This window comes from Ranitomeya variabilis, chromosome 1, assembly GCF_051348905.1.
Source record: "Ranitomeya variabilis isolate aRanVar5 chromosome 1, aRanVar5.hap1, whole genome shotgun sequence".
NCBI lineage: Eukaryota > Metazoa > Chordata > Amphibia > Anura > Dendrobatidae > Ranitomeya > Ranitomeya variabilis.
This window is the reverse complement of record NC_135232.1, coordinates 511,473,626-511,487,566: the sequence shown is the minus strand read 5'-3', so window position 1 is coordinate 511,487,566 and position 13,941 is coordinate 511,473,626. Positions and strand designations below refer to the sequence as shown.

At 49.2% G+C, this 13,941-nt stretch overlaps 1 protein-coding gene across 1 annotated transcript in view; it reads left to right on the top strand.

The window, feature by feature from the left end:
* The first annotated feature begins 4,887 nt into the window (after nt 1-4,887).
* Nucleotides 4,888-13,941, top strand: part of JAK3 (Janus kinase 3) — a 712,213-nt gene continuing 703,159 nt past the window's right edge. The window contains exon 1 of the mRNA XM_077253311.1: nt 4,888-5,054. The gene's annotated coding sequence lies outside the window, so the exon portion shown is untranslated. The remainder of the gene's footprint in view (nt 5,055-13,941) is intronic.

Here is a 13,941-nt window from a genome sequence, read left to right as displayed (position 1 = left end):
GGACTTCCACCTGAAGCCTTTGGTATCAGACCTCCCGTCCTATGCCAAGGACACAAGTGATGTTTTGAGAAAAATTGAGGGGATACCATGGGAGGAGGATATGTGGTTAATGTCAATGGACGTTGAAGCATTATACACGTCTATCCACCATCAGGACGGTATACAGGCGGTGAGAACCTTCCTGGCAATGACAGAACATGACCCTGAGTTTATTGACTTCTTGATCATTTTACTAACTTTTGCTCTGGAGCACAATTTTTTCATCTTTAAGGAAAGCATATACCTGCAAAGACAAGGCACCGCCATGGGTGCGGCCTTTGCATCGTCATATGCAAATTTGTTTTTAGGCATGTGGGAGAGAGGTATCTTTTTTACAAAGCCGGTGGCGCATATCGAGAGGGTCCTGTTCTGGACCCCCTACATAGACGACATATTGGTCGTGTGGCAGGGTCCGGAGCAGGACCTCCTCGATTTTGTTAAGATCTTAAATGATAACCTTTTGAATATAAAATTAACTTGCAAACATAGTCAGACCAGCATCGACTTTCTAGATATTCAAATCATGGGAAGTAAAGGAAAAATCCTGGAAACTGACGTCCACCGGAAAAAAAACGCTGTAAATACCCTCCTCCACGCCACGTCATCACATCCTAGGCCCTTAATAGATGGTATTCCTACAGGGCAATTTCTGAGGGCAAAGCGGATCTGCTCGGATGATGCATCTTTTCAAAAGCAAGCCAATGCATTAGCAACTAGATTTGAAGAGCGGGGCTATTCCAAAAGAAGTATCAGAAAGGGATTTAGAAAAGCCAGGGAAGCCAAACGCTCGGAATTGCTACAGCCACGTAAGAGGGTTGTAACTGACTCAATTGTAAGATTCATCTCTACATATAATGGAAACTATTTTGAAATGAAGGAAGCATTGAGTAAATTTTGGCCTATTCTCACAGCCGACCGCACTCTTGTCAAATATCTTCCATACCAGCCATCAATCACTTTCCGTCGCTCACCAAATCTGAAGGACCAATTGGATCGTAGTTATTACAAGGGTACCCATCCAGGTAAATCCTTTACATCTAGGGGCCCCAAATGGGGTTTTTACCCTTGTGGCAAATGTATTTCTTGCCCTAATATGTCGCGTGCAACGGAATTTCAATCAAGTGACGGTAAAAAAACGTTTACAATCACGCAGCACATCACATGCAGTACCATAGGGGTGGTCTATCTTGCCTCATGCACATGCCCCAAATTATATGTAGGACTTACATCTAGATCCCTCAAGATTAGAATAAGGGAACATTTCCGAGACATCATGAACGCATCTGATGTGGAGGATGTGTCTTCATTAAAGCCTATACCTAGGCATTTCAAAGAGTTCCACAGCTGCGATGCCACACTGTTATCTGCGGTTGGCATTGACAAAGTGTATATTGACATCCGGGGAGGGGCTGGAGGAAAAAATTGGCACAGTTGGAGGTCCAATGGATTTATAGAGTGGGTTCAGTCCAGCCATTCGGGCTTAATGAAGTTCTTAGTTTCGCCCCTTTTCTGTAGATTTATGGTACAATATTCTTTTTAGTATGCTTTTAATTTGTTTTCTTGCTGAGTTTTTAACTTTCGTGTTTTTATCTATTTTCTAGTACGAAACGGTTTTATTCCACTATAGGATGAACTCATAAGGCGTTGATCGAATGGCGGCATTATTTCATCTAGCTGTACATTCATCTTGGAGTTTTCATTACACATGGTTAAACCGCATGAAAAATCGTATCTCCAATGCATATTGAAATTTATTTACGCTTTTTGATGTCTGTATAAGCTGATGAGTCTTTAACTGATTTACATTGATACAATTTATTGTATTATGTGTTTTTGTACTCAGTATTCAGATTTATATGCTATCAGTGCTTAGGTCTATATATTTGATCTAGTTCAAATGCGTTAATTATATATAGGCAATTTTTGTACACTCCTTTGTTGTTCAAGGTACATCTAAATCGGGTTATTGTTACCTTTATATTTTCATTGTTATTAATAATCCTTTCCACTATTGATATATATCACTATTTATTTATAATATACCTTGATCCTTTTTAAATATTGCACAATTCACTTCAATATATTTCTTTTGTTGGGGACATATAAAATATCTATAATTTTCATATATTGCATTTCTTGTTCACCAAATTATGCACAATTTCACCTCTATATTGGAATAATAAATATACAAGTTTTTATCCACTAACTAATATAAATATGTATAGACATATGCACACGGTAATCACTTATTAATCTTTCTCCTTTAATAACCCGATACCTATTTCACATACCATGAATGAGCGAACATTTAGCCCACCACTTTCTATGTGTGCAGTGTGCGCTTGCACCGGCTCTCTGCTTTGGGGTTGCCATGGAGACGCGTCGCAGCTGGCCCCTGGTACACCCCCCTCCCTGACGAGTCGGGAGGGGAAGCGGCCAGGTGTCACATGACGCCGATCAGCGGTGACGTCATGCGGTGTAGCCGGCGGAAGCGCCGCCATCCAACTGCCGCCGCCCACGTTTCATCCAGCGTTATTTAAGCAACTTTATTTCACCCTACTTGTACATACTATCCCACAGACGAAGCCACTCGCGAAACGCGCGTCCGGGTTGCTGCCACTACCCGCAGGTAACTTTAATATATGTTCGCCTTTCTATGCTGCCCCAGTCTATTTATGCAAATATCAGGTCCCTTTTAGATCATTGATCATTTGGGTCCTTGCTTCCTACCTATTGAAACCATTGTGTTTATATAACTAACAAAGGAAAATAGGGCCTCTTTTCCACTATATTACTACAATAAGTCATTTCTTCCATGCATCCCATTATGGGTGCATCTGGGAATATGTGCATTCTTTGGTGAACATTTATATACCTTTCATCCATCCATGTTTGTTGGATATTTATTTCTGTCATTTGTTGTTACTTTTCGGTGGTAATTACCAAACGTAATTTATTTACCTGCGTGGTATTTGGCGGTCATTTGTATAGTTCATCCCCACTTTTTATTGTTTGTTGAATAAATCTACATGTTATTGTTTTTTAAAATATTCAAATAAAATTTTGTAATTTTTATGGCTATTTGCTTCTATTTCTCTTTTGGATGTGTTCATTGCTTTCTGAAGCATGCCATATTTCTAGGCAGTATTTATGGTTTTTTGAAGTCCTTGCAGATGTTGTCCAATGTGGGATTAGAATCCAGGACTCCAGCGCTGCAAGGCTGCAGTGCTATCCACTGAGCCACCGTGCTGCTCTCAAAAATGCTGCACCTCCCTGCATGCAGGACCTCTATCTTCTTATGCCTTCTTCCTTGAAACTACAACTTCTCAACCCCTCCTCCCCTCCGAGGGATGGTGCGCACTTCCACTTCCTGGTTCAGGCAAAGGTGTACAATCTGCAAGTAAGGAATTGGGTAACAATGTGCAATTAAAACAGCAGAGAACTTAGCCCTCACCATAGCTGGAAATACAGATAAATTATATTACACATGCAGGCATTTTGTGGTGCTACAGGCTATGTCGCCACATGCCCACGATCAAGAGGTAACAGCTCTTTGGATGCAGCATATTTTTTATAAATCCCATCCACTATGCTTCATCTAAAATGCTGCTATTCCTGATTGTGGACATGTACCTGTCACTGGTGTGACACATGCTACAGACAGTCACTCTGCATCTGGCTGCAGAAAGTCTCTGTGTTTGGCATTGCAGACGCCTTCTTAATCCTTCCAACTTTTGGACCCTGTGGCACCCTCCCTTCGGCTCTAATTGAGACACCTGGACCTGGGTGTTTATAGACTCCCAGTCTGCTTCAGTGAGTCACCGGCGATTTTCACATTTTCGCTTGTGAAGGCTTGGAGCAACAGCAGTCTGCTATCTTCCTCTCTGGTACTATTGGAGGACGTTTGGTATTACCACTCTGAGTCTGCTCAAGATAAGTTTCTTCCCCGTTGTTTGTGTACCTTCTTCTCTTTAGTGTACAGTGGGGACTGACCAGTGCTCATTCCCCTTTCCCTATTCAGGAACTAGCTTTAGGGATATATAGGGTTCAGGTTTCTGCTGGGTGATTGATGTGGAAAAAATATAGGGATGGTTCTCTAGCATTTGGGCTTCCTTCCCCTCTTCCCCTCTTGTTACACTTAGTCTTCCCACACTCTGCATGACAGTACCCTTACTCATCAACACTTGAGCAATATTGACAGAAGATGGGATGGTGGATCCCTGCATGTTGGTCTGTGAACCCATCAAGTAGCAATTTTTATATCTGAATCTCATTAAGCAGGATTTTTACCTCTCTGGTTGGGTCACCTGGATGCTACCCAGCCAATAATAATCTAGGCAGGCCGGCAATGCACTTTCTTTGCCCAATGTCTTTTGTAGGCAACTTCAGATCCCTGTATAGGGGGAACAGAAGAACACCAGGGAGCCCTTGGGACTTGCTGAGCAGAGTGGCTGCTGCCAAGACTGTTGATAGCCTTTTTTAGTTGGAGGATTCTTTACATAGATCCTTCTAAAAATGTACGATACTAGTTCATTCTCCTGCTGGGTTTCATTTGATTAGACTGAAAATGTACTTTATACTTTGTAGGTTGATATCTAATAATTATCCAGTGGCAAAATATTTCATGAAGAACTCAATGCCTCAGTGTATAGTTTACAATATTCAGATCATTTTGTGTGTGTGCTGATTTCCTATATCAACCAGTTCACTTTGCATATTTGATGGTTTCAACAGGAAGCTTTATGTGGTCAGGTAGGCTCCTTCACAGGAAACATGCAATTTGCTTTTTAAAAAACTTGCATGACACTAGCACATATATTTAAACTCCGCAAGAAGGGCAAGAAATACTCATCAAGGGAGCTAAGCCTTCATATCTGATGAAAGGCATAAAAATGCTTTGACTACTCATCCGTCAATGGACTCAGCCTCTGTATAACCTAATAAAGATCAGTCTTAATTGGACTTGCCATTATTTGTACTTTGTTCTCAGAAGCTGACGTGGGACCCTGGTTAAGGTAATACTGCATACTTTACTAACATGGTAACAGTATAGAATGATATCATGGGACTAGTTAGTATATGGTTGTGCTTTTGCCATCTGGTTCAGCTTTTCAACAGTTGAGTTGACATATCTGATGATAATAACAAGTAATAGGCATTAAACGGCATTTATAAATTCAGTTGCAGAATGTTTTTAAAGTATCTATATTTGCACTAATGAACATGTTATAGCTGCAGTATTACACATTGAGCAATTGACTATCCTGATTATCATTTGTGATGCAGTTTAAACAGCCAGGCAATTTGAAATAACATAGCCAAGTGATCTGGGCGACTAGATAAGAAATTGCAGACCTCTGTTATATTATTGGGGGAACAACATGACCATAGCCTACATCATTGTGGGGCACAAGTTTGATTTTGTTTTAGCACCCTCCCTCCACCATGTACTCTGCTGTTCTAAGCTACTGTTTTTTCTCCATCTAAATCTTCAAGTCTTTTACTGGATTCAACTGAATTGATGGTCCAAGCAGCCTCGTTTTCTCTCTCATGAAAAAATCCCTACCATCAACTTTAAATATGCGATGTATAAATATATATATGTCTGTACATACATGAATAATGTTAGAAATATATGGCAGCTTCTAAGGGGTGGCAAGGGGTTATCATTTTTCTATGTACGTCAGTATATGTAAGCCAAAACCAGGAGTGGGTGATAAATACAGAAGTGGTGACTAGTGTTGAGCGATACCTTCCGATACCTGAAAGTATCGGTGTCGGATAGTATCAGCCGATACCGGAAAAATATCGGATATCGCCGATACACGGTACCAATACAAGTCAATGGGACACAAGTATCGGAAGCTATCCTGGATGGTTCCCAGGGTCTGAAGGAGAGGAAACTCTCCTTCAGGCCCTGGGATCCATATTCATGTAAAAAATAAAGAATTAAAATAAAAAATATGGATATACTCACCCGTCCGGCGGCCCCTGGACCTTACCGATGTAACCGGCAGCCTCTGTTCCTAAGAATGAGGAGTTTAGGACCTTCGATGACGTGGCGGCTTATGATTGGTCGCGTGACCACTCATGTGACCGCTCACGCGACCAATCACAAGTCGCGACGTCATCGCAGGTCCTAAACTCCTCATTCTTAGGAACGGAGGCTGCCGGTTACATCGGTAAGGTCCAGGGGCCTCCGGAGGGGTGAGTATATCCATATTTTTTATTTTAATTCTTTATTTTTTACATGAATATGGATCCCAGGGCCTGAAGGAGAGTCTCCTCTCCTCCAGACCCTGGGAACCATACACCGGGAACTTCCGATTCCGATATCACAAAAATATCAGAACTCGGTATCGGAATTCCGATACCGCAAGTATCAGCCGATACCCGATACTTGCGGTATCGGAATGCTCAACACTAGTGGTGACGTGTTTCTATGATACTTTTCCTTTGATTATTCCACTCCTAGATTTAAGAACTATAAATACCCGAAGGAGATTAATATCACTTCAAATTTAAACAAATCTTTTATTAACACATTAACAAACATATCACAAGTTAAAAGGGGAATTAATGAAGAGTGTAGCATTTTCTTGGTTTACATGGTACTATTTCCAACACAATTGTCCTTACTAAGGATTTTACACCACAAAAGAAATGTACTATCAAAGTGATAAAGCCCCCACAGAGTACGACTTACTTATGCATTTAGGTCCTACACCATATAAACTTACGTAAAGTGCCTAGTGTATACAGTACAGGTACAGTGATAAAATACTAGTAACAAATAAAAGTGCATAATCAAAATTATGGGCAGTGTTCAAAGTCTGAAGACAAATACATGATTGAAAATGTCCATATTGATTCAAATTATAACATAGCAATGTTAGTAGATGTTCAAAAATTAGTATGACCTATCCCCCAGGAAGAAGCTATACGTGAAACGCACATTGGGGCTCTGCGCTGCCCTTTCAGGTTGTATATTCCTTCCTTTATATATGCGTACTGAACTATATTTTAACTAGATGTTTCCAGCCAGCTAACACTCGGCACGCTCATTGCTATCTAATTAACGCTGCTGGTGATTAAACTAAAGTAAATAATGACAAGATTCAATAGCGCTTACACAGGTGGTAAATTAACTGAAAATGAAGTTAATAACAATAGTGTGGTGATGTGTTGGGGGTGGGATTATGTGTGGTGATGTGGTGGGGGGGCGGGATTATGTGAGGTAATGGGGTGGGGTTGCGGGATTATGTGAGGTAATGGGGTGGGGGGGCGGGATTATGTGTGGTGATGTGGTGGGGCAGGATTATGTGTGGTGATGTGTTGGGGGCGGAATTATGTCTGGTGATGTGGTGGGGGCGGGATTATGTGTGGTGATGTGGTGGGGGGTGGGATTATGTGTGGAGATGTGGGGGGCGGGATTATGTGTGGCAATGTGGTGGGGGCGGGATTATGTGTGGTAATGTGGTGGGGGACGGGATTATGTGTAGTAATGTGGTGAGAGGCGGGATTATGTGTGATAATGTGGTGGGAGGGCGGGATTGTGTGGTGATGATTTGTGTGGTGATGGGGTGGGGGGCGGGATTATGTGTGGTGATGGGGTGGGGGGGCGGTATTATGTGTGGTGATGTGTTGGGGGCAGGATTATGTGTGGTGATGTTTATTATGTGTGGTGATGGGGTGGGGGGGCGGGATTATGTGTGGTGATGGGGTGGGGGGGTGGGATTATCTGTAGTAATGTGGTGGGGGGCGGGATTATCTGTAGTAATGTGGTGGGGGGGCGGGATTATGTGTGGTAATGTGGTGGGGTGCGGGATTATGTTTGGTAATGTGGTGTGGGGGCGGGATTATGTGTGGTGATGTGGTGGGGGTGCGGGATTATGTGTGGTAATGTGGTGGGGTGCGGGATTATGTGTGGTAATGTGGTGAGGGGGCGGGATTATGTGTGGTAATGTGGTGGGGGCGGGATAATGTGTGGTAATGTGGTGGGGGGCGGGATTATGTGTGGTAATGTGGTGTGGGGGAGGGATTATCTGTGGGAATGTGGTGGGGGGCGGGATTATGTGTAGTAATGTGGTGGGGTGGCGGGATTATGTGTGGTGATTTTTATGTGTGGTAATGGAGTGGGGGGAGGGATTATGTGTGGTGATGTGTTGGGGGTCGGGATTGTGTGGTGATGTGTTGAAGGGGCGGGATTGTGTGTGATGATGTGGTGCGGATTGTGTGTGGTAATGTGGTGGGGGCGGGATTGTGTGTGGTAATGGGGTGGGGGGCAGGATTATGTGTGGTGATTTGGTGGGGGGCGGAGCTACTGTGCAGGGGGCGAGATTAGCGAGTAATCACGATGCCTCTTATATATATATAGAACAGAACATTTTTTCAGTGTGTTATCAATGTTATATTGTGCTAGGTGTTCTTTATTTAGTAATATTACCTTGGATTTTAACTACCGTACTTACATTTTGGAGGCATTAAACATTGCCCCTATTACATGTTATATACGTACCTGTGCTACGCACATTTGTATGACATTGGTTATAATATACTAGCTATTGAACCCGTTCTACGCCCGGGTGGCGAGCATTTATATTGGTATATGGTCTCCATCCTGGTATGTGCTGCTCCCATCTTGCTCTCCCATCCTGTCATGTGCTGCTCCATCCTGCGCCCCCATCCTGTCATGTGCTGCTCCATCCTGCATCCCCATCCTGTCATGTGCTCCCATCCTGCGTCCCCATCCTGTCATGTGCTCCCATCCTGCGCCCTCATCCTGTCATGTGGTGTTCCATCCTGTGTCCCCATCCTGTCATGTGCTGTTCCATCCTGCGCCCCCATCCTATCATGTGCTGCTCCCATCCTGCGCGCAGAGTGCGGGCGGCTGTGCAGAGTGCGGGCGGCCGTGCAGAGTGCGGGCGGCTGTGCAGAGTGCGGGCGGCTGTGCAGAGTGCGGGCGGCTGTGCAGAGTGCGGGCGGCTGCGCGTGGCTGTGCTGAGTGCGGGCGGCTGCACGTGGCGGTGCTGAGTGCGGGCGGCTGTGCTGAGTGCGGGCAGCTGTGCTGAGTGCGGGCGGCTGTGCTGAGTGCGGGCGGCTGTGGTGAGAGCGGGCGGCTGTGCTGAGAGCGGGCGGCAAAGCGTGGCGGAGATGAGTGCGGGCGGCTGCGCGTGGCGGTGGTGAGTGCGGGCGGCTGCGCGTGGCGGTGGTGAGTGCGCGTGGCTGCGCGTGGTGGTGCTGAGTGCGGACGACTGTGGTGAGTGCGGGCGGCTGTGTGTGGCGGTGGTGAGTGCGGGCGGCTGTGCAGAGTGCGGGCGGCCGTGCAGAGTGCGGGCGGCTGTGCAGAGTGCGGGCGGCTGTGCAGAGTGCGGGCGGCTGCGCGTGGCTGTGCTGAGTGCGGGCGGCTGCACGTGGCGGTGCTGAGTGCGGGCGGCTGTGCTGAGTGCGGGCAGCTGTGCTGAGTGCGGGCGGCTGTGCTGAGTGCGGGCGGCTGTGCTGAGAGCGGGCGGCTGTGCTGAGAGCGGGCGGCAAAGCGTGGCGGAGATGAGTGCGGGCGGCTGCGCGTGGCGGTGGTGAGTGCGGGCGGCTGCGCGTGGCGGTGGTGAGTGCGGGTGGCTGCGCTTGGTGGTGCTGAGTGCGGACGGCTGTGGTGAGTGCGGGCGGATGTGTGTGGCGGTGGTGAGTGCGGGCGGCTGTGTGTGGCGATGCTGAGTGCGGGCGGCTGCGCATGGTGGTGCTGAGTGCGGGCGGCTGAGTTGGCTGTGGTGAGTGCGGGCGGCTGAGCGTGGCTGTGGTGAGTGTGGGTGGCTGTGCGTGGCGGTGGTGAGTGCGGGCGGCTGTGCTGAGAGCGGGCGGCTGTGCTGAGTGCAGGCGGCTGCACGTGGCGGAGGTGAGTGCGGGCGGCTGCGCGTGGCAGTGGTGAGTGCGGGCGGCTGCACGTGGCGGTGCTGAGTGCGGGCAGCTGCGCGTGGCGGTGCTGAGTGCGGGCAGCTGCGCGTGGCGGTGCTGAGTGCGGGTGGCTGTGCTGAGTGCGGGCGGCTGTGTGTGGCGGTGGTGAGTGCGGGCGGCTGCGCGTGGCGATGCTGAGTGCGGGCGGTTGCGCGTGGCGGTGCTGAGTGCGGGCGGCTGAGTTGGCTGTGGTGAGTGCGGGCGGCTGAGCGTGGCTGTGGTGAGTGTGGGCGGCTGTGCGTGGTGGTGGTGAGTGCGGGCGGCTGTGCTGAGAGCAGGCGGCTGTGCTGAGTGCGGGCGGCTGCACGTGGCGGAGGTGAGTGTGGGCGGCTGTGCGTGGCGGTGGTGAGTGCGGGCGGCTGCACGTGGCGGTGCTGAGTGTGGGCGGCTGCGCGTGGCGGTGCTGAGTGCGGGCGGCTGCGTGTGGCGGTGCTGAGTGCGGGCGGCTGAGTTGGCTGTGGTGAGTGCGGGTGGCTGAGCGTGGCGGTGGTGAGTGTGGGCGGCTGTGCGTGGCGGTGGTGAGTGCGGGCGGCTGTGCGTGGCGGTGGGGAGTGCGGGCGGCTGTGCGTGGCGGTGGCGAGTGCGGGCGGCTGTGCGTGGCGGTGGTGAGTGCGGGCGGCTGTGGTGAGTGCGGGCGGCTGTGCGTGGCGGTGGTGAGTGCGGGCGGCTGTGCGTGGCGGTGGTGAGTGCGGGCGGCTGTGCGTGGCGGTGGTGAGTGTGGGCGGCTGTGCGTGGCGGTGGTGAGTACGGGCGGCTGTGCGTGGCGGTGGTGAGCACGGGCGGCTGTGCGTGGCTCTGGTGAGTGTGGGCGGCTGTGCGTGGCTCTGATGAGTGTGGGCGGCTGTGCGTGGCTCTGATGAGTGTGGGCGGCTGTGCGTGACTCTGGTGAGTGTGGGCGGCTGTGCGTGGCTGTGCTGGGCACCGAGTGCTGGCAGCCTGAGCAGGCGGGGACACCGGCGCGCTGGGGGGGTCAGGTGCCGGAGTCGCCGCTAGCTCAGGCCCCCGGCACTTGCTATATTTACCTGTCCAACGTTCCACTGCTACGCGCCGCTCCATCTTCCGGGTCCTCTGCCTGTTCAGTCAGAGGGCAGCGCGCATTAAGCGCGTCATCGCGCCCTCTGAACCGTTCAGTTCAGAGGGCGCGATGACGCGTTAATGCGCGCCGCCCTCTGACTGAACAGTCGCAGGCGGAGGATGGAGCAGCGCGCATCACTGGAACGGGGACAGGTAAATATCACATACTCACCCTCCTGGCTCATCCCTGCTTCTCCGTTGGAGATCGCGGTGTGCGTTCACTGCTTACGCATACCGCGATCTCCTCCTGGGAGCGTCACTCTTTGGGGTCCAGACTGCGCCGGCGCTTGCGCTTGCGCTTGCGCAGTCTATAAGGTTATTGAACCCTGTAATTATTTATGGCTTGTTTGAATAAACCTGCAGAAGAAACATTCCTGTGTCTACCTCTGTGAGCAGCTTAGTGAGTTGCATTACCACAGTTGGTGTTTCAAATGCGGGCAAGGTTCCAGGAACATGTGTAACAGCTACAGGAAACTGCATGCCAGAGCAGTGGATGGAGGTGTTGGCTCCACATTTGTCAAGCGAAACCCAGGCGTATTATGACTTAGCATTGCAGGACGCCAAGGTATATGCCAAGTTAAAGGCTGAACTCCTGGTATGCCTGGGAGTGACTATGTTGGTTAGAGCCCAACGAGTCCACCACTGGGCATATGCCGATGACAAACCCCCTCGCTTGCAGATGTTTCACTTGCTGCATCTTATCCAAAAAGTGGTTGCAGCCAGAGTCTACCACTCCTACCCAAATAGTCCAGCGAGTGGTAATGGACAGATTTATCCACTCTCTTCCTATGCCAGTGCAGACTTAGTTGGCCATGGGTGATCCTCGGAATGCAGACAAACTGGATGGCCTAGTGGAGCGGTACCAGGATGTCAAGACATCCCTAGGGAAACATGATACCATCACTTCCCCATACTGGAATACCCAAAATGGGTACCATGGCACACCACAGAGGGGGTCTAGAGCCACAAAAGGGGGCATCTAAATTCCATTGAGGGTTTCCCAAAGACTGTTGTTAAGAATTTGGTTTGTTGGTGATAGTGCAGCGCCCCAGAGTCCTGGTCGTTGCAGTACTGACGCTCCGCCGCTAAGGGGAGTGATGGTATGTCTGATGGCACTTAAGGAGTTCACCTGACCAGGTATCACAGTCACACATTACACTTCACATTCTGGCCACCAGGGGGAGCAAAGGGTTCTATGTATTAGGCCACTCCTCACAATCTGGTAAAACTGGGGGCTGGATAGGCAGTTAGTCAGAAGCTGACTGGGTTGGATCCAGGCAACATCCTGTGGCAGAGGGGGTTGCAGGGGAAGATTCATGGGGGTCTCTGTCAGGGGTGGGATCCTGACAGTAGCCTAGCGAACAGAACAGAACGTTACGGAGCCGCGCCTGCACCCGTTGCGGCGGCATCCTAAGAAAGGAAATGAAGCGAGGTTTATTGTGGAGAAGTGAGAAACGAGATCACAGCAAAAAGGAGATAAAAGCCAGTAGGAGTCGTGCCGTAAGATCGAGGCAACATCCTACTGAGGCGCGTAGCTGGTGGCCGGAACGCCAAGGAAGTATTAGGCTCCTAGCATTACTTCAAACAGCGGCAGGACAGTTAGTTTTAGGTTGGCTGTCTCACCTAAATCACCTAAGCAAACATAGGGGGCAATTGTGGGAGAGGGGTGACGCTAGGGTCCCGGAAGAACTCCAGGCCTACCCGTCATACGGGTGCGTCCTATCCATATCATCTGGGGGATGGAGAAAGAACATCAGAACAGATACGAGTTGTGAGAGAAGAACATCAGAAACAGACACAACAGTTGTGAGGACTATCCCGTGGTGCTCAGCAGGGAGGTACTACAACACACAGGCCCTAGAAGGTAGGCACTGATTTCCACCTGCAAAGGGAACTCTGGGTGTGCCTTCGGACTGGCCGGTCTCAGCCAGCCCTGTTAGCAGTACTCTGGATTGCGGATCCTGAAGCCTTCAGTAAAGACGTAAAGAGACTGCAACCCTGTGTCCTCGTTATTCATCACGCCTTGAACCACGTACCATCATCACACCCTTCATTGGACGCCCCTTAGCAGGGTCACGGACTGGGTCTAGCCACCGTGACAACCCCAGAACCTAAGAGAGAGGCCCGGTATCGAGTACCCCGCGGCCCTGTGTCTGGGGGTGCTCCAAATTCACAATCCTGGACACAAAGCCGCCCATTGTCATATGTCCCCAGAACAGATGGACTGCAACCTAGGGCAGTGTTGTTTCTATTATGTCTATCTGGCCTATAGTGTGTACTGTCAACCCTAATGGTGTAATGGTACTTGGACTCTTGGACTCAGTAAGTCAGGTGAACCTGATCAGTGCTATCCTTCCCTACCACTTGATTCCTGAGAAATTCGTGGGCATTCATTGTATACACAGAGACCCCAAGGATTACCCTTTGGCCAGAGTAATCATAAAAACATACTATGGTACCATGTCCCATGAGGACGGGGTAGTCAAAGATTTGATGCATCCAGTCATATTGGGGTGGGAATTTTCCTTATTTTGGGACTTGTGTCAAAAGGTGTCCGTATCGAGTATCTCGGATAAAAGCCAGGTCTCTGAGAAGAAACCCATGAAAATCAAACATAGATGAGTTATTCCTGTGTGTCCTTGTTGTGGAACAAGGACGAGACTGTGCCTGAGGAGGCCACCCTCCCTGATATGTGTGTCTAGAGAGAACTTTTGGACTGCTCAAATTAGAGACCCTACATTAAAGAGGATTTTGGACAATGTTGTTGTCACTAATGGAGTTGCCCAAGAGCTGGGGGAAGACACCAGGTTCCCTTACTTTGAAATTAATGGGGAGTTAATGCATTGGGAGACTAAACTGAGTGGAGGAGGAGAAATC